The following is a 21,672-nucleotide window of genomic DNA, read 5'->3' as shown; positions in this document are numbered from 1 at the left end:
CTTTAAGATATGATGGAGCTCGGTCATTAAGAGCTTTATATGTGAGGAGAAGAATCTTAAATTCTATTCTGAATTTAACAGGGAGCCAATGAAGAGAAACTAAAACTGGAGAAACATGATCTCTCCTGTTAGTTCTCATCAGAACCCTGGCTGCATTTTCGATCAGCTGGAGGCTTTTTAGAGAATATGTGGGACATCCCAATAATAAAGAATTACAGTAGTCCAATCTTGAAGTAACAAAAGCATGGACCCTGAGCATCACCCTGAGACAGGATGTTCCTGTCACAGCTCATGTTTTGTTCAATCTTGTTTTCAGGTCATTTGTTATGTTTTCAGGTTTTTGTCATGTTTTTAGATTCAGTTCTTGTCATGTTTCTCCCCTGCCATCAGCTTCACTCACATCACCTGTTTCATTGTCATCAGCTGCACATCATTGACTAATCACTCCCTCCACAGCATTTAGTCTCCTGGTTTCCTTTCACTAATCGCAGATTCCTCACCAACCCTTCATGTCTCGTTCACAGAAGCTAAGTCTGGTTTCCTGCCTCATAGTCTTGCCATAAGTCTTGTTTCAAAGTTATTTATTCATAGTCTGGTCTCGTTTTCATAGTCTTGTTTATCGTTAATTCACAGTTTAAGTACTTTTGAATCCGGCTCTGCCGCACTTTATGTTTTTGCCTTGCTCCCTGTTTTGTGTTTGTTTTTTGGAATAAACCTTTTTGTATTGAAAGAGCTGCATCTGGGTCCTACCTCGCCATCGATCCTGACAGTTCCTCATTTTGGCAATTTTAACAAAGGTTTAAAGAAGGCAGTCCTAGAAACCTGTTTTATATGCGAGTCAAATAATAAATTCTGGTCAAAAATAACCCCAAGGTTCCTCACTGTAGAACTAGAAGCCAAGGAAATACCATCTAGAGTAACTATATAACTAGAAAATTTCTGAAGAAATTTTGATGGGTGCCAAGCTGCTGCCCGTCCACACAGAGACATATGAGTTAATGTGCTGGGAGTTGAAGGTCAAATTGAAGGTCCACCATTATATGATCGTAATCCAGTCTGAAATATGAGCTTCTGGCATGTTCTGGTGAAATCTGCCTGCTTTAGACACATAAGGCCCGGTTGATCTGTTCAGAATAATGGATGCTGCTATGTTTACTCTGCCCTCATCAGCCATCTTGGCTCTGCCCTCATCAGCTATCTTGGCTCTGCCCTCATCCGACATTTTGGCTCTGGCTTCATCAGCTGTGATAGAACAGGGAAGCCATCTTGGGTGTGGTCAGCATTAGTTGCTGTGGGCAACAGCTGTGACTGCCAACTGTCAACTGTCAAATCTGCACCTCACTTTGTCCCCTTAAAATCATGTGGTTTTCATATTGAGGCACAAGTCTGGAACAAACGGTCGCTGTTCAAAAAGTAGAAGTCGGATCCGAATAATTCTTTCACCGTGAGCGCCAGAAGGGACGGGGGAAGCCAACGGTGTAATTTTTATTCTTCTACCCCCCATGGCTCCTTTATTATGGCAGTTTTAAAATGAGTTTTCCGACTGATTTCAGGGCTCGGCTGTTTTATAATGGGATGGAATGTTCCCTCTCTGCGCTCAGAGGGGATTTGTGAGAAATCTGTGAGGCCCAGCTCAATGACAGTCACATTGGGTGAAAGAGAACTAAAATACCTACGTTTTGATATATAATCTATCCAGATCAGGTAGATATGTTGGACGTGAGAGGAATTTGTTCGAGAAATGTTTTTTTTAAGATTTTTAGAGTGAGAGTTACAGTGTAACCGACATGAGACGACCTCCTCTGGACACCTAAAACGTAAACTGCCGTTGTGTCAAAGCCGTATAAGCTATTAACAAGCCCTTTACCACAGTTAAAGCTGAGTCTTTCCTGTCACACACAAACTTTGAATGATGTGTGTGTGACCTTGTATGGCTGAGTTCAGAGGCCTCCAAGGGGAGGCACTTCGAGCCCAAAACTGCCTCGTTAAGGCCTTCTCAATGCATTTTCCCATTGGGAATTTGCCCGCTTTTTCCCATTTTTCCGGAATTCCGGTCGAGTAATGAGAGAGAAAAATACAAGCACACTTCTCCCGCTTGGCGCGCACGCAGCGATGTGTTTATTCCGGTTGGACCAACGCTGCGGGAGGAGTAGCGCGCCGAAAAACAGGGCGGAAACGGAAGAATAATAAGTATGCACAATAGTAATATGTGTGCCCTGCCTTTGGCATTGGCACCCATAACTAGACAATTTCTCCCTGAAGCGCTCAGGTCCAAAGAGAACAACTTCAGTTTTGTCTGAATTTAGAAAATTTAGAAGCAGACAGTTCTGAGTCATCCAGGTCTTTATGTCTTTAAGACATGCTTGTAGTCTGACCAACGTATTGTTTTCATCTGGTTTCATAGAGAAGTACAGCTGAGTATCATCAGAATAGCCATGGAAATTTATGACATGCTGTCTAATAATGTTACCTAATGGAAGCATGTACAAAGTGAAAATAATTGGACCAAGCACAGAACCCTAAGGAACTCCATGACTCACTCTGGTGTGTGAGGAAGATTCTTTATTTAAAAGAACAAACTGGAATCTATCAGATAAATATGACTTAAACCAGCCTAATGCAGTTCCTTTAATCTCAATAACATGTTCAAGTCTCTGTAACAGAATGCTGTGATCGATCGTATAAAATGCAGCACTGAGATCCAACAAGACAAGCACAGACACAAGTCCGCTATCAGAGGCTAAGAGGAGATCATTGGTAACTTTCACCAGTGCTGTTTCTGTGCTATGATGCACTCTGAATCCTGACTGAAACTCTTCAAACAGATTATTTCTATGTAAATGATCACAAAGTTGAGCTGCAACTATTTTTTCAAGAACTTTAGACAAAAAAGGGAGATTGGATATAGGTTCATAATTAGCCAAAACTTCTGAATCAATCGTAGGTTTTTTAAGTAAAGGTTTAATTACAGCAATCTTAAAAATCTGACGTACATATCCTGTCAACAAAGACAGATTGATCGAATCCTATATGGAAGTGTCAATTCAGGGGAAACCCTCCTTGAACAGTCTAGTTGAGATTGGGTCTAAAATACAAAGATGTTGATGTTTAGAAGAGACTTTTGCGGTCATTAGCTCAGAGATATCAACTGAGCAGAAGCCGTCTAAATACAAATCAGGTTCTAAAGATACTTCTAAAGCTGCTGCACTTGATGATACATCAGTGTTAATAGTGGGAAGGATTCCATTAATCTTCTCTCTGATAGAAACATGGCTCAACAGAGCTCAGACTCTTTGTCAGCCTGGCTACAATGGTGAAAAGAAACCTGGGATTATTCTTATTCACTTCTATCAATGATGAATAAGAAGCAGTTCTAGCTTTACGAAGGGCTTTCTTATATGTTATTAAACTATCTCTCCAGACTAATTGAGACTCTTCTAAAATAGAGGAACGCCACTGTCTCTCCAGCTTTCTTGCAGTCTGCAGCTGTGAAGCTCCATAAATAAGACTAAGATAGTGCTTCTAATTTGTCTTATGGATTTCTGTCTGTGTCTTCTGACACTTTGGTTTAATGGATTCAGTGCCTTAGTCTATGTCCCTAATTTGATCAGGCCCATATGCACTCTGAATTTCATAATTTCACTTAATGATTGGAACACTGAGGTTAATTGTAATATATTATAGAACTACAGAGAGGAGCATAGAGATGCACCTTTGCTGGTGCTGTGGTCTTGTGTCTGAACCAGTTCAGCTTTCAACCCTCTAAGAGTAGGTTTGCTTTTCCTCATGCTAGAAAAACATTTGGCGAAAGCAAATCTTCCAAACCATTTCTTGGTCGTTTGAACCTACCTCTGGGGGATTCGATATTTCTGTAAAGTAACCCTCCACAGAACAAGGCAAGGCAAGGCAAGGCAAGTTTATTTGTATAGGACAATTCAACAACAAGGTGATTCAAAGTGCTTTACAGAGACATTAAAACAGAAGAAATAAAAAGCATGATTTAAAATTTAAACAAAAGAAGGAAATAAGAACAATAGATAAAATCAGAAAAAATTATATATATGAAAGATGAAAAATAGATGTGTCTTCAACCTGGACTTAAATACACTGAGTGTTTCAGCTGATCTGAGGGTTTCTGGGAGTTTGTTCCAGACATGTGGAGCATAGAAGCTGAATGCAGCTTCTCCATGTCTGGTTTTGACTCTGGGAACTGATAAAAAAACGGATCCAGATGAGCTGAGGGGTCTGGAAGATTCATAGTGGGTCAGGAGGTCACTGATGTATTTTGGTCCTTGACCATTCAGAGCTTTATAGACCAGCATCAGAACTTTAAAGTCTATCCTCTGATGGACAGGCAGCCAGTGTAAAGACTTCAGAGCTGGACTGATGTGCTCCACTTTTTTGTCTTAGTGAGAGCAGCTGAGTTCTGGATGAGCTGCAGTTTTTAGGCAGACCTGTAAAGATGCTGTTACAATAATCAAGCCTACTAAAGATGAATGCATGGACTAGTTTTTCCAGGTCCTGCTGAGACATCAGATCTTTTAGCCTTGATATATTCTTAAGGTGATAGTAGGCTGACTTTGTTATTGCCTTAATGTGTTTGTCCAAATTTAGGTCTGAGTCCATCACTACACCCAGATTTCTGGCCTGGTTGGTAGTTTTTAGATTTATAGATTGAAGCTCTGTGGTGACTTTCAATCGTTTATCTTTGGCTCCAAAGACAATTACCTCAGTTTTGTTTTTGTTTAGCTGGAGGAAGTTGTGGCTCATCCAGTCATTAATCTCCTCAATGCATTTTCCAAGGGCCTGTACAGGCCCTCGGTCTCCTGGTGACATTGTTATATACATCTGTGTGTCATCTGCATAGCTATGGTAGTTTATTTTATTTTTTTTTTTATAATCTGTGCCAGTGGGAGCATGTAGATGTTAAACAGAAGAGGTCCCAGGATGGAACCTTGGGGAACTCCACATGTGATTCTTGTCTGCTCAGATGTAAAGTTACCTATTGACACAAAGTACTTCCTGTTCTCTAAGTATGTTTTAAACCAGTTTAGTACAGTTCCGGAAAGACCAGCCCAGTTCTCCAGTCGTTTGAGTAATATATTGTGGTCAACTGTATCAAAGGCAGCACTGAGATCCAGTAAAACTAAGACTGACATTTTTCCACTGTCTGTATTCAGACATATGTCATTAAACACTTTGGTCAGAGCAGTCTCAGTGCTGTGGTGCTGTCTAAAGCCTGACTGGAAGGTATCATAGCAGTTATTTTGTGTTAAAAAGTAATTAAGCTGTTAAAAAACCGCTTTTTCAATGATCTTACTTAAAAATGGGAGATTTGAGATGGGCCTGTAGTTGTTCATTTGCATCTTGTCAAGATTGTCCTTTTTCAGCAGAGGTTTAATTACAGCTGTTTTTAGTGGCTCTGGAAACACACCTGACGTTAAGGACAAGTTCACAATCAGTAACAGGTCTGACTCCAAAGTCTTTGAGACCCCTTTGAAAAAACCTGTTGGTAGGATGTCTAAACAGCAAGAGGAGGACTTCAGGTGATGTAAGATGTCCTCCAGGTCTTTACCGTTAATGGGTTGAAATAGTGTCATGGTGTTTAAACCGGTTTTCGGTGGACACAGTACATATGCTGAACCTGCTGCCTATGTACCAACTGCTTGTCTAATATTTTGGACTTTGTCTATGAAGAATTTGGCAAAGTCATTGCAGGCCATGGTGGAATGGAGTTCAGTTGCCACTGACACAGGAGGGTTTGTTAGCCTGTCAACTGTAGCAAATAAGGCCCGAGCATTATGACTGTTTTTGGTGATGATGTCAGATAAGTAGGATTTCCTTGCATTCCTCAGTTGTAAATTATAAGAGTGAAGTTTCTCTTTATAGATGTCATAATGAACCTGGAGATTTGTTTTTCTCCATCTGCGCTCAGCTTTCCGACACTCTCTTTTCCCATTTTTCACCAGTGTGGAATTTCGCCATGGAGACTTCTTCCTTCCAGAGATAACCTTCACCTTAATGGGAGCAATAGTATCCATAACATTTAACATTTTAGTATTAAAGCTACTGACGAGCTCACTGACTGAACCCCCGGACAGGGCAGGTGTTAAAGAGAAGACCTAGTTAAAGATCTTACTACTGTTTTCAGTTATACACCGTTTTGAGATCACTGCTGTTGAGACATTTGTGTGCACTGAAATCGTACTCTCAAAGAAAACACAGGAATGGTCAGACAGGCCCACATCAGACACAGTAATCTTTGAAATGCTTAGACCCTTAGAGATCACTAAGTCTAGAACAGGGAGACACTTTGTCTTCTCCACAGTTCATAGTGTTAGTTTATTAATTAATGCAATTTATCTTGGCATTAGCAGTCTATGTTTAGAAATGCTTTGCAAACAAGAGTTGGTGTTTGTGAAAGTTCTTTAAGTTTCTTAGTTTTCCCAAATTTTGACTAGCATTTATAATTACTCATGCAAACAAAATCTGTTAACACTATTTCCAGAATGGTCTTTAAATACCAGCTGGTGACATTTAAACATCAATTAACCTTCATAAACACAATTATAAGCAGTGATTTTAAATCTCGCTCAATGCAGAAAGAATGAAAAGAACAGTGAGTTCACAGATGTATACTGTTGCTTTGACTGCAACATTTTGAAACTCGGTTGTTAATTGGTTTCTCCAGGATTACACAGACTTGAAACTATATGACACTGTTTTTTTAAAAGCTCAGCTCCATTTGGACTACAGTGTCTAATCACAGTATCCTGACGTCTGTTTAAAAACTTATTATTAAAAACTCATCTCCACAAGGTTTAGGAGTGAGTTTATGGGAATTTTTGACCATTCTTCCAGAAGTGCATTTGTGAGGTCAGACACTGATGTTGGACGAGAAGACCTGGCTCACAGTCTCTGCTTTAATTCATCCTGAGGGTATTCTATCGGGGTGAGGTCAGGACTCTGTGCATGCCAGTCAAGTTCTTCCACACCAAACTTGCTCATCCATGTCTTTATGGATCTTACTTTGTGCACTGGTGCGCAGTCATGTCGGAACAGAAAGGGGCCCATCCCCAAACTGTTTGCACAAAGTTGGGAGCATGAAATTGTCCAAAATCTTCCTTATCTGGCACTAAGGAGCCAAGCCCAGCTCCTGAAAAAAACCCCACACACCATAATCCCCCCTCCACCAAACTTTACACTTGGCACAATGCAATCAGACAAGTATCATTCTCCCCAAACCCAGACTCGTCCATCAGATTTCCAGATGGAGAAGCGTGATTTTTCACCCCAAAGAAGGCGTCTTCATTGCTCCAGAGTCCAGTGGTGGCATGCTTTACACAACTGCATCTAATGCTTTGCATTGCACTTGATGATGTATGGCTTGGATGCAGCTGCTCAGCCATGGAAACCCATTCCATGAAACTCGCTACCCACCCTGATGCATTCATCGCGATACCTGGGGACTTCAATCATGCAACTCTGGCTGCAACACTGTCCACCTTCAAACAGTTTGTGGACTGTCCCACCAGGAAAAATAAGATACTGGACCTGCTGTACGCCAATGTTAAGCAGGCTTACAGCTCCACTGCCCTTCCTCCACTTGGAAGATCAGATCACAACCTCATCCACCTGCGGCCCCTGTATAAGCCTCTAATCCAGCGGATTGTCCTGAACGAGCCAACAAACTGAATCTGTTTTTCAATAGATTTGATGAGAGTGCTCTGGACTAAATGAGGTGGCTCGGGCATCTAGTTAGGATGCCCCCTGGACGCCTCCCTGGTGAGGTGTTCCGGGCACGTCCCACTAGGAGGAGACACCGGGGAAGACCCAGGACACGTTGAAGAGACTATGTCTCTCGGCTGGCCTGGGAACGCCTCGGGGTCCCCCTGGAAGAGTTGGAGGAAGTGGCCGGGGACAGGGACGTCTGGGTTTCTCTGTTAAAGCTGCTGCCCCCGCGACCCGACCCCCGGATAAGCGATAGATGATGGATGGATGCTCCGGACTACCCCTGCCCCAACTCCTCCACAACCATCCACCTTCAAACCTCCAGCCCTGCTGTCCCCCCTCTCCCACCTGTTCTTTCTCTTCCGCCATGATCACCTCCCCCCTCAACACGCACGACACACAGACCTTCACAGCAGAGCAGGTGAGTGGGGAGCTGTGCAGACTTTCCCAGGCAAGGCAGCATGTGTCGACGGTGTCAGCCCGAAGGCCCTCAAAACATGTGCAGCCCAGCAGAGTGGAGTCCTGCAAAACATCTTCAACCTGATCCTGAATCTGGAGAGGGTCCCTGTGCTGTGGAAGACATTCTGCCTGGTTCCAATACCAAAGAAGGCACATCCCAGCACCTTCAATGACTTCAGACCAGTCGCGCTGACATCCCACCTGATGAAGTCCCTGGAGAGGCTGGTCCTGTCACTTCTTGGGCCCCAGGTCAGCTCATCACTGGATCTTCTTCAGTTTGCCTACCAGCCGAGACTTGGAGTGGAGGACACCATCATCTTCTAATCCACCGGGCGTGTACCCACCTGGACAAACCGGGAAGCATTGTGAGAATCATGTTTTTTTTTATTTCTCCAGTGCGTTCAACACCATCCGGCCTGCCCTGCTGGGGAGTAAGCTGACGGCGATGTAGGTGGACCCCCCTTTGGTTTCCTGGATTACAGACTATCTGACGGGTCGTCCACAGTATGTCAGACTGCAGGACTGTGTGTCTGACATTGGTTCGCAGCACTGTACACATCTGACTTCCAGTTCCACTCTGAGTCCAGCCACCTGCAGAAGTTGTTGCAATTGTTGGCTGTGTGAGTGAGGGGAACGAGGAGGAGTACAGGGGTGTTGTGGATTCCTTCGTTGGGTGGTGTGAGACTAACCATCTGCATCTTTATACCACCAAGACAAAAGAGCTGGTGGGGGATTTCCGCAGGAGGATATCTGCCCCCCCACCCATTTCCACTGACTGTATTATAAATGCCTTGGAGTACTCCTGGACAAGAAACTGAACTGGGCCAAGAACACAGAGGCTGTGTACAAGAGGGGTCACAGCCAGCTCTGTTTCCTGAGGACGCTCCAGTCTTTCGATGTATGTAACATCATGCTGAGAATGTTCTATCAGTCGGTGGTATCCAGTGCCATTTTCTTTGGTTTGGTGTGCTGGGGCAGCAGACTGAAGTCAGCAGACGCCAACAAGATCATCAGGAAGGCTGGTTCCATCCTGGGGTCCAGCTGGACTCTTTGTTGGTGGTGTCTGAGAGGTGGATGCTGTGTAAACTGCATAGTATCGTGGACAACAATAGTATCATGAACAACAATTGTATCATGGACAACAATATTCACCCTCTCCTTTGTGGCTCAGTTGCTTTCGTTCCCAGTCACTTCCACTTTGTTATAATACCATTGACTATGGCATATTTATATATAGGGCAGCTGTGGCTCAGTGGTTATAGTTGGTCATCCAGTAACCGGAAGATTGGCAGTGTATGACATCTATCTCTATGAGTGTGTGTTCAACAGATGCCAATCTGGATGGGTTAAAAGCAGAGGAAACATTTTGTTTATTCCCTTTACATCACAATAAATCTGACCTTATCTTGATTTAGTAGCACGGAAATTTCACAACTGGACCTGTGACATCCTATCACGGTACCTCGTTAGAATTCACTGAGCTCCAGACCAATTCCTTCACAAGTGTTTGTAGAATCAGTCAGCAGAGGCTTTTTTCCATAGTATTTTGTGGCTTTTGACTTGACTTGACCTTATTGCTTATTGAATGTTTCTTTTTTTTTGTCATTTGATGGTAGCACTGTATATCTGCTGCTTCCTTAGCCACACAACATTATCCTCCTTGTTGGAATATTTGTGCATATCCTTGTGTTCAGTTTGGAAAATGTTTGGCACAGATTGCAAAACTCAAGACAAAGATATCCAATTTATGTGTGCAAATCACTTATTTATGTGCATCATTTACGAATCCATAAGAACAATTATAAGATGATATTATGGATTTAGACATGATTTTTTCCCCTCTGTTGACCAGAAGTGAAGTGTGTGTTGCATAGTTCTTAAGCTCACTGATCAAATACACAGTTCCAAACTGAGAGCATGCTGCATTCCCACACAACCCATGTTTTTAAAGATTTATTTTACAAGATATAAGTCAATGATAGTCCACATTCTTTGGTCTTTGGATTTCAGGCAATTCTTGCTAATCTCAGATATGTGCTTTGGCTTTGAGAAGAGTCAAGCATAGCTGGCAGGTGATCGTTTAAAGATTATTGAATGCACTACTGAAAATCCACAGAGAAACAAAGTTAAGATCACAGAGAAAAATAACAAAGAACACAAAAGGACACCACATGAGAATGAAAAAAGTAACAAGAAACGACCCGACAATGACCTCTATTACCCGGTCATGCTGCTTTGCACTATTACATAACCCAGTGGCGACTCATCTGGTTTTTTGATCTCCCGAAAAGGACACGTCACATTGTTGTGACTTTTTGGAGTTCAAATGACCTATTATGCTATACTCAGCAGTTAAAGATGAGAAGTCACGAAGTATCAAAGATGAGACAGATTCAGCTGGTTCGCGGTCCAATGATGGTTTATTGCAGAGTTACAATTCGACCATACATGAGAAGTAGCCCAGGCTAAGTCTGAAATCTCTTCTGAAGGTTCCCCTTTTTTATACAAGTTGGGCCTGCGGATGCTCCTCCCCGGGGCCCCTCCTTTCGTATGGCGTGTTTTCCCTAATCTTCCACCGTTATGTCTTAATTACTTAGTTTACCTGTGGCAGGGCCCTTTGTCCTGTCTTTTTTAAAACCTTTATTCATGTAATAGTCCTTCCCACTACTCCTGACCTCCCCTCTACATCCATATCTCCTGTTTACTATCTTGATAACATGTACATTGTATTACTGCTTGACGTGGCCATACCTTGGTACCTTTCATGGCATTAATGCATGATTCGACACTACACAGTGTGAACCTTGGTACTTTTCCATGACGTTAATGCCTGACTCGACATTACACAGAGCTAAACTTTGATACTTTCCATGGCCTCATTATGTGTTCTTTCCAGCTTTAATTTGCGTAAGCATTTTCTTCATATTTTATTACTATAAGGGCCCGGTGAACTTACACCACATTTCCCCCCTGTGGCCCTGATAAGGACCACCCATCAAAGAAAACCACGTTACAGTAGATATCGTGCACACACAGATTAATACAGCACTCTGATTACAGAGGTAAAAACACCACACCATTAGTAAGTAGTCAGCATAAATGCATCCCACAGTGAGGATCACAAGAAGATGAAGCATCAGCAGTAAAGACAGCTGTACGGCTTCACCTTAAAATCCATCCTGGGACTGGCCCATCCAGATGGCTCTCGTGATCGTCCCTGACGGGCTCCTAGCTGACCCTTGCAGACATGGCCAGGGAAACATCCCCCCACAGGTAGGTAGGTTGTAGTTGTAGGAGGTAAAACCCTAGCCAGGTGGCAAAGGCAGCAGTACTACATGTCAACACTAAACTAATCGTACCATAACAATCACTCGTGATCATGCAAGGTTAATATACTTCAGTGAAATAATAATCTTTAACAGCACACACCAAACCATGTCCATTTCTGCTCACGCAGCTATTTACCATTGGTTTGTTCTAAGGGCGAACCCTTGGCACACGTATGAGGGTCAATCCTCTGAAACCTTTTTTTTTTTATAGAAGGATTTTGATTATTGTTTTCTCTTAACTCATTGTCACTAGGACAATGCTTAAATTGTACCAATTTAAAGTCACTCATCAGGCCTGTGCCGATGCCACAGGTTAAGCTTACAACAGAGAGTTCATACCCTCGCCACTTCAACATGTATTTTGCTATGTAGCAACACAACAGAATGCTATGCAGCAATATACTTACTCACGGTGCTTATGCACTCGGGAGTACATAATGGAACCATGCTCCCATAGCAAGGTTTCTAATTTAAACATCATCCATATCATCCATAAACAAGCACTAATTATTTATCCGTACATACTACCTTTGCATTAATAATTTTAATCCTATTAATTCATCGCAATATGTTATACTTTCCCGCTTCAGCTAGTCCCATTCTATTGTCTTAATCCCCCAGCAGGTCCTTCCTGCTGTGCAGTGGGTTCCCCCACCCCCCTTCTCAGTATGGCTTCCATGCCACGGACTGCTGTGATCTGTTGCCGCAGTCTGTTTTGACAAAAGGTGAGAAGTGAGGTGTTGGCTTGTCGCAGTTGTGTTAGCGTTTGCTGAGCCCGATCATAGTCAGCCTGTGTCCGATCCACCTGTCTCTGCAAAGAGTTGGCTGTCTGTTGGGCAAGGACCAATTGCTGAGTCAGTCGCTCTTGCTCTGCTCTTGCCCGAGTCAGGTTCTGCTTGTACTTGCCTCTATGAGCAGAGCTTCTGACTTTCTGGATCTGTTTGCGGGCCATAGGGGTGAGACCAGCTCGCAGAGCAGAGTAGACTGTTTTTGTCATGGTGCCAATCTCACCCCTAAGATCACTGAGTTGTATGTACTGGTCGAAGGGCCGGGCCAGGAACGTCGAGATATGAGCTCTGTCACCCGGGCTGACTTGAAGATAGGTTGGCCTGACAGACGGAGGTCTTGCCATCGGTTGGATCGCAGCTGCAGGTTGGCCGATGTGGATCTCAGAAGGATGTCCGCGATCCTCTGGGTCGTCTGGACTTTGCGGGTTGGATGGAGGTCTGCGGTAAGCTGCTGGCCACTGGATCTCGGGCGGATCTGCTGGTGGTCTCGCTGGATTCCCCCTTGGTGGTGTCTGGGACTGGCTCCACTCAGGCCCCCCTGACGGCGGGTCAAAGTGTCTCTCGTCCTGCTGGGAGTCACCAAGGTGCCTATTTGGAACAAATGGGTTGGCAGCTAGGGGTGGATGTGTTCCTACGGGTGTGTGTGTGTAGTCCCCTCTGCTAGAACTGTGACCAAACCAGTCATCCACGGCCACATGTGGGCGGGTAAAGAAAGCCTCTGCCATTTCCAACAGTCTGTGATGGAGACATGGTAATTTTAGTGATTTATCTGATTACCTCATACCTATGAGAAATTTGCTGTCCGTGTTAGTTCGAACATGAACGTGAGTATTTACAAAGTGTATGTGAGTTTTTACAATACGCGTATGTGAGTATTTACAATACGTACCTTGTGGGGAGCAGGCGGCGACCATTACCTCCCTACCTATTTTCCTACATTTCGTACAGCCCTATGCGCTCTTCCAAGTCTAGGGAATCTTGCATCAATATGACTGGGAATTGTCCAGTTATGCTAGTAAAAAGACGTGATATTAGGAAGCGGAGCAGAGGTATGACACAGCAGATCACCAGCAATACCACCAACACAATTCCAGCCAGCACTATTCCAGCCATTTTTAGGTATTTAAGCCATCCCAGTTTACTTAGCCAGTCCCTAAAGCTTGTAATTTGCATATTCCAATTGGAGTTTTTTACATGTTCATCTCGCAGCCGCTTCATTTCTTTCAGAACTCCCGTCAAACTACCGTTGGCGCTTGTATGCATTGGGATCAAGGTGCAGCATTCTTCCCCAATTATGTCACAAATTCCCTGATCCTCTGCCATGCGTGTTTCTATCACAAATCTATTTTGTAAGGTCATTAATGATGTTGCATGTAACTGTTCCCGCACTAGTGCCACCCCTTTGACAGTGAAATTCATAAATCTCTGCTGATTAAACCAAAGGAGGTTAACCCACCGACTGTTCCTAGCTATGTATTGGGCGTTTGCTATAGTTCCTGTAAATGGAACTGAGCCTAATACCCTCCCAGACTCTATCCAGGCTTCTCCTAGAGCATTGTTATCATCCGGAACACCCAAGGGGATCTGATCCCAGGTAATATAAACTTCATTGGATGCTCTCCAATCCCATGCTTTCCAAACATTCCACTCCTTATCTGGGTTGGAGTCAGGAGCACTTCGTTTGCTCCTAAGGTGTATTTCAGTTTCATTTGATTCTTGTGTAATTAAGGATAAACGTCCTGTTAACATTATTGGAGCACATATGCCCGTCCAGTTGGCCGGTAGATGTGGTAACATAGTGGCGTTACTCTCGCAAGTCCAAAAGATATCCCCCAATGGTTCTGTTCCCTTTCCCAAATCCAACAGTCTGTACTGGGCTATATAGGACGAATTTTGTTCATAAATCACATGTCCCCCGTTTGGTACTATTTGTTTACATTGTATTCGGGCTTTTGGACTGGTCTCACATATTTTAATGGTTCCTGTGGCATTTCCTGTGGTTAGTTTCGGGTACCATGTTAATCTGCTGCATCTCACCAATCCTTCCGCATCCGTCATCACTGCAGATGCTCTCTGCGTAACCTCCTCCAATTCGTCTCCCCGTGCTATGCAGAAAGGAAAGATAAGATTGTCAGGCTTGCGGACCACTGGGGGAAGTACTGTTAGTGTGTCATAATCATCAAAAGAGAGCTTTTTGGGGCAGACCTTCTTGTTTGCACTCCACCCCGACAGTCCCCCTGCCATGTGCATTGTACAGTGGGGAAAACATTTAGAAATGTCTGGACAATCCCCTATCTCACTCCCTGGTAATATCTGGACTTGTGGCAATTTTTTTGCATTATAGCAGGCAATGCAGTCTCGTTTTTCCTGTTTTCTTGCTGCCAACATGTCGCTTATGGAATACTGTATCCATTGTTGGAACAAATTTGTGTCCCAATGTGCTGTTCTTAGTTTGTTCAAGTCCCGTTTTTGTCTTTTATTCATTAATCTTACGTTAATTCTGGCTTCTTCCACTGACATGCTCTGTCCTGTTCGTGCATTTTGACACATTGTTCTGGTGCATCTTACCTGAATGGTCACCGTCCCCTCCCCACGGCAGTCCGCGTTTTGGGGATATCCCAGCCAATGTTTACCCATTGACTCGGTCCCTATTTCTTCTGTTAGCACATAATCATATATATCTGCTTTGACATGCATTATATTTTTAAGTTCCCCATTGTCACTATCTATTATCCCTTTGTTAGTGGCTAATGTGGTCATTGCCAAAGCGCATGTGTCTAATGTGTGTTGCGGGGTGACTGTGTGAGGATTAGCCGTGGCGGTCACTATAATTTCCCCCGTTGTTAATCCACAAAGGGTTAACACCAACATGCAGCTAGTTAGACTCAGAGAAAAACCAGTCCCGCCCCGGCGTGGGCGGATATGTGAAAGTGTGCGGGTCGGACGGGCCTGGTACTTCCTCCTGTGGCGAAAGCGGTGATGGGCATGCATGTGAAGGGTCATCTGATGAACGTGCCACACCGCCATCAGAACCCTGTGTGTGTTGCGAGTGGTATTCTTCAGGTGTTGGTGGGCCGTCTTGAGGCACCACCTGACTTGTAGGAACACCTGCGTCAGTAGGAGGGTCACTGGGCCTGTCAGGCGTCTCAGCAGCATGTGAATGCTCCGAGTCGCTGGATTGCAGTCTGTGCCGACGGGCTGACAAGCGGGCTGACCTCCTCTGACCATGCGGTGACAGTGAGTCAGAACTTGAGGATGTCGGTGTTGGACTGGAACCGGTGCCCTGAGGGAGGCTGTGCGCTGCCCTTTCAGCATGCTCAGACCCAGACGGTTCTGGAAAGTGTCCAGGTGGGTCTGGTGGCCTATAGCGGGTGCAGTGGTTCTTGTGGAACCAGAAGGGCTTACCTTCAACCTTCAACGCAGTGGGAGTAGTGAGCACAACCTTAAAGGGTCCCTCCCTACGCGGTTCGTTCCACTGACGCCTAAACACCCGTATGAACACCAGGTCACCAATTTGGACGTCGCGAACGTCCAGGGGAATGTGCGTCTCGTCTTTGCCGTGGGCTTCTTTCACCTGTTGGAACACAAGTCTGTGGATTTTAGTTAATGCACGTAAATAGTCACCCAACTCACGTTCCAACTGAGCCATGGCAGGCCCCTCCAGTGGTCCCCTAGTTTGTGGGAGAGGCATGGGACACCCTGTAAGCATCTCATGAGGAGTTAGATGGGTTAGTCGATTAGTTTGGGAGCGCATTGCCATCAATGCCAGGGGTAGAGCATCTACCCATGTTAGTTTGCCATTGCAATCAGCCATGATCTTAGCTATCTTGGTTTTCAGGACACCATTGGCTCGCTCCACAGACTCCTGAGACTGTGGGTGATACACACATCCGTACTTCTGCTTGATACCTAGGATTTTGAACATTTCCTGTATCACCTGTGAAACAAAATGTGGACCATTATCAGATGAGATGGTGTCTGGCATGCCAAACCTGGGAAACACCTCTCTACACAGAAATTTCGCTGCAGCCTTGTGATCAGCCTTGGAGGTGGGGCAAGCTTCAATCCACCTGCTGAACCTGCAAACAACAACCAGCATGTATCTTTTTCCTTGTACACGGTCAATCATGTCCACATAATCCATAACCAGATGTCGGAAAGGGCCATCTGGCATGGGAATGTGAGCCAAAGGCTGGGTGAACATTTTGCGGACATTGTACTTCGGACAGTGGGGACACATGGCGAGTTCTCTATCAACCATCGGTGTCATGTACGGCGACCACCACACAGCTTGCAGTTTTCTGATAACTTGGGCCCTAGAACAATGATCTGGTTCATGCATCTTTTTAATAGCAATCGGCAACAGAGAAAGTGGCAAAACAAAATGCCCGCGGAAACCCCTCCACAACCCTAGATGGGGGTGTGATGTTCGAACAGCTCCCCTTTGAACCCACAGGCGTTTTTCTGCTTACGAGACCTTTTTCTGTGCTTCTATCAGCGAAGCTAGATTTGTTATGGGTGCACAATCTTCTTCGAAAAGAATTGGTCCCTGCACTGCTTGGCCCGTTGCTTCTTTGGCTGCCTCGTCTGCCAAATTGTTGCCTATCGCAACAGGTGAGGTGTTGTTTTGATGTGCTGCACATTTGACTATGGCTAACGATGTTGGAAGGTGTATGGCCTGAATCAGTTCGATCACTGCTTGGCCATGTGCCACAGGGGTGCCATCCGTACGCACAAACCCTCTTTGTTTCCAGATACTGGCGTTGATATGGCACACTCCATAGCCATACCCACTATCTGTGTAGATTGTGGCCCTTTTGTTAGCTGCTAATCTACAAGCTGCTGTCAGTGCTTTAATTTCAGCCAATTGGGCAGAACAAGGCTGGTCCAGACTTACTGATAGTAGTTTGGTGAAGGAGCCATCAGGATTAAGTTGGACAATTCCATACCCAGCCTTGTTCCCTGTCTCGCCCCTGACACATGAGCCATCAACAAACAAGGTCAGGTCGGACGGAATAGGGTGATTGAACAAATCATCCCTGACTTTCATGAAGGTGTCCGTCTCCTTGAGACAATCATGGGGCTCACCTTCTGTTGGCAATACCATTCTTGTGGCCGGGTTGATGGTAGTGCACCTCATCACCGTTAGGTCAGGTCCAGAAAGCAGGATCTCATAACCTGTTCGTCGTGCTTGGGTTATCACAAAGCGTGGGCTTGTGAGCATGGCATGCAGTTGATGTGAGGTGTACAAGAATATTGGATGGCCCATAGTGATCACAGAGGCCTTTTTGTATGCAAAAGCGGCTGCAGCTAGCCCCTGGTAACAGGGTGGCAGACCTTCTTCTACACCATCTAACTTTGTGCTGTAGTACGAAATCGGTTGTTTACCTGTTGGGGTTTCTTGCATCAATACTGCGCATGCATACCCTTGCTTTTCTGCCACATAGAGATGGAATGGTTTGCCATAGTCTGGATTGGCTAGAGCTGGGGCAGCCTGGAGGTCATTTTTCAGCAGTTGGAAAGCCACTTCTGCCTCATCAGTCCATTGCAGCTGGGATGACTGTTGTCCTTGTCCTGCTACACGGATCAAAGTTCTCAATGGTGCCGTTTTGAGAGCGTAATCACAAATCCAGGGCCTGCTGTAGCCTGCCATACCAAGAAAAGACAACATGTGACCAACAGTTTGAGGTTTAGGCGTTTTACTGATGGCTTCAAGCTGGGACGGTGCAATTTGCCTTTTGTCCCCACTTAGCTGTCTGCCCAAGTACTCTACCGTTGTTTGGCAGAACTGCAGCTTTTTCTTACTCACTTTGTGTCCTCCTTCAGCCAGAGCTGTCAATACAGCGATGGAATCTTTCTCGCACTGTTCTTTTGAGTCAGAGCAGATCAAAATGTCATCCACATACATCAAGGTGGTGGACTGTATGTCCAAGTGACTGAGATCATGTGCAAGAACGCGATTGAAGATGGAGGGATAGTGTACAAATCCTTGTGGCAAGCGAGTGTACGTGTATTGTTGACCCTTGAATGTAAATGCAAACAAATATTGGGAATCTGGATGCACTGGTACACTGAAGAATGCAGAGCACAGATCTATCACCGTAAACCATTTTGTGCCTGGTGGTATGTTGGACAACAAAGTGTGTGGATCAGGCACGATGGGCACTTCTTCTGCAACAATGGCATTGATTAGCCTTAAGTCATGCACTAGTCTGTACTCATCACCATTTGGTTTCTTTATGGGAAAGATTGGGGTGTTGCATGCACTGTTTGTTTTTATGAGGACCCCTGCCTCCACTAGTCCTGTTATGATGGGATTTATACCGTCTATGGCTTCCTGTCTGAGGGGATATTGCTTTTGATATGGCAATCTGATGCCTGGTTTCAAGTGGAATCGTTGTGGTTCGGCCGATTTCACTATCCCTACATCTGTCTTGTGTTGGGACCATACTTGGGATGGGACTTGTTCTAATAATGTCAAGTGTTCTTCAGTTGTTGCCATAAGCCCAACTCTTTCTCTGGATACCTTAACCCTTTCAGCTATCACCTCATCTGCATGTGTGAAAGCGATTTTGAAAAACAGTCCATCTGCGGAGACACTAATCTGGTTGCAGTCTGTATCCAATCTTTGATCTGTCTTGCAGCTCGAACCATGGGGCCCAAGTCATGTGATTCATATTTGTCAGCAATCAAAAGAGTGACGTGAGGCGTGGAGTTGGGAACTTGAAACCAGTCCCCGACATTCTCTCCTGCAAATTTCACAGCTGCAGCTGCTCCTTGGGGTCCTACGATGATGTCTTCGTACTGGACAATCAGTGCTCTGTTGTTAATGTTTTCATCCCAGCTTTCCTCATAGTCATCGTGAACTTGGTCTTTATCATAAAACATGGTGCAGTGGAGTGGGAGTGTTGGCTCTTCAGCCATGTCATAGTGATTCATTACCAGTGGTCTCCATGCTTCCCATTCATGACGAAGGAAAGAGTCCGGTGTTGTCAGCTTCATCCAGAAAACTTGCGCCTCTGGGTTGCTAGTTGACTTCTGTGGAGATCCTGTGGGGGTTGTTAATGGCATCATAGGAACAGACAAGTTATCAGATTTCTCAGACTGGTCGTCGGTCACCTCAAAATAGATACCATCAGGGGTACATTTGATTTTTGCATTGAGCTTTGCATTGAGCTTGCACAACACATCTCTTCCCAGGAGATTAATTGGTGTGTCTGCTGAATATAAAAGAGAAGAATAAATTGTCTTTTCTCCTATTTTCAACGGAACCGGTTCAGTCATTGGTATTATTTGTGTTTTCCCAGAGAAACCTACTGTTCGAATCTTCGACGCTGAGAGGGGAAGGTTGGCTCCGTCTTTTCCTATACAGGAGTATGTGGCTCCTGTGTCAATCATGAACTGGTGACGCTGGTTATTTACAGTTACATCTATTGTGGGCTCAGCATGTGGGCGTTGTGTTAAAATTGGTAAAATCACCTCCCCTTCAGGTTTCTCTGGGCCTCCCTATTGCCAATGTGCTGCTGGACCCATCCATGGTCCACTGTTTTGAGGATTAGGACCTGTTCCAGCGCTTGGGGGTCCTGAGCCAGGTTGTTGGGGCTCCGGCCATGGGTTGATCGGGCAGTTCCTCTGCATGTGTCCTGTCTGCCCGCACCCCCAGCACTGCAGTCTTGATTGGAATGAGGGTGCTGTTGAGGCTACCTGTGGCTGTGGTTGATATTGCCCGGTTGGAGGTCCCCCAGACGGTCCTTGGGGCCTCCTCCATCTTCCCCGCATGGGAGGGCCACCTCGTCCTCTTCCTGCTGCAGGCTGCTGGATGCCTCCCCCTTGGTTGAGGTGCACATGGATCGGAGGGATCTGCTGATTCTGGAGTTGACCTGCCGGTGGAGCTGTGGGGTAAACATTAGGCACAGCAGACGTTTGTTGAACATGAGGTGATGACATGGTGGGTGTAATAACTGGTGCTTGCATTACCCCTCCTTCTGTTGGTCCTCCCTCCACTGGAGTGGCCACACTTACAGCTGCTTGAGGCTTTGGTCTCTCCCTTTCCTTCTTCTGCTTTGCCAGTTCACCTATTTGCAGCTGAGTCTGTTTATTAGCCAGCATCTTACTCTGATCATCCAGGGCCTGTTTCTCAGCCCTGTGTGCCTTCACATAGTGTATTATATGCTCAGAGAACACCGGCCAGTCCATTTTCATCAACCCCACCACCGCATTCAACTTATCTTGTACTTCTTTTGGCATGGCATTTTTCACATACAACATAAACAGAGCTTTTGTTGATTCATTGCTGTCCCACTCACTTCCCGTCTCCGCCTTCCACATTCTCTGATAGTTATGCAAGAACTGTGACGGGCTGTCACTATCCTTCAAACATTCTTTCTCCAATTTAGCTGGATCCATGCGTGAAGGGTACTTCTCTCGCAGGGCCCGCCACACTTCTGGTCGTATCAGGTCGAAGGTTATAGCATCATATTTGTGTGTGGTAGCCAACCTGGTATATCCAGCCATCCTGAATACTTCTGTGGTGGCTGCTTGTCCTGCTGTCTTTGTCAGTAGTGCCTTGATGTCGCCACCTGCCAGCTTAAGTCCTCCAGTGAGTTCTTCAAGCTTCTCGATCCATTTATCAGCTCCGTCTGTCAAAGGAGTTAGTTTACTTGCAAGTGTCATCATATCCATAAATGACCATGGCACATACCTGAAGTTGTTATTGGGTCCTTTGGCCAGCAGCGGGTACATTCCAGGGGAGGGTTGTCGCTGTGAGTTCTGCTGAGGTATTCGTTTGGAGCTGCGTAACTCCCTCCTCTCCCTTTTGTTTCCTGCCTCCATCAGTAAGTCAAGATCATAAGTCGTTTCTTTGGACTTAGAGCGTGGGGGTGGCGAACATTCTCTACCGCACCCTTGCTGACTTGTCAGGTTCTCACGTTCCTCTTCATATTCCCCGCCTTCACCTGCTTCGTCTTCTGATATGTCTAACTCTTCATCCTGTGAGCCCCCGGCCCCACCTTTGCCAATCGAGTGCTCTGATCCCTCTTCCTTTTCCTGTACTTCTGACCTTTCCAGTATTGCCCCGGTCGCGCCCTGTTGACTCTCTGTTACTAGCTGTTCAACCATTGCTCGGTCTTCTTCTTCTTCCGACATTATTTTCTTTTTCCATTTGCCCCCATCCTTCCCAGATCCTGTTTTCTTAGGTTCTGCCGCTACGTCTACTTCCCTCTGTGTCTTGTGTGTTGCTTTCTTATGTGTTCCCTCATCTGCATGCCAGTAAGATGATGATTCACTTGCCTCCCTATGCCTGTATGGCCTATCTTCTGAGTAGTGACGAGATGATGATGAGGCACCTGCCTCCCTATGTCTGGGTG

At 45.2% G+C, this 21,672-nt stretch overlaps 1 protein-coding gene across 1 annotated transcript in view; it reads left to right on the top strand.

Moving 5' to 3' along the window:
- Nucleotides 1–21,672, top strand: part of plppr4b (phospholipid phosphatase related 4b) — a 64,441-nt gene that overhangs the window by 13,432 nt on the left and 29,337 nt on the right. The gene's annotated exons all lie outside the window — the stretch shown is intronic.

This window comes from Leuresthes tenuis, unplaced genomic scaffold (genome assembly GCF_036924035.1).
Source record: "Leuresthes tenuis unplaced genomic scaffold, fLeuTen1.0.hap1 SCAF_24, whole genome shotgun sequence".
Classification (NCBI taxonomy): Eukaryota; Metazoa; Chordata; class Actinopteri; order Atheriniformes; family Atherinopsidae; genus Leuresthes; species Leuresthes tenuis.
The sequence above is the reverse complement of the archived record's forward strand: the minus strand, read 5'-3'. Positions and strand labels throughout refer to the sequence as shown.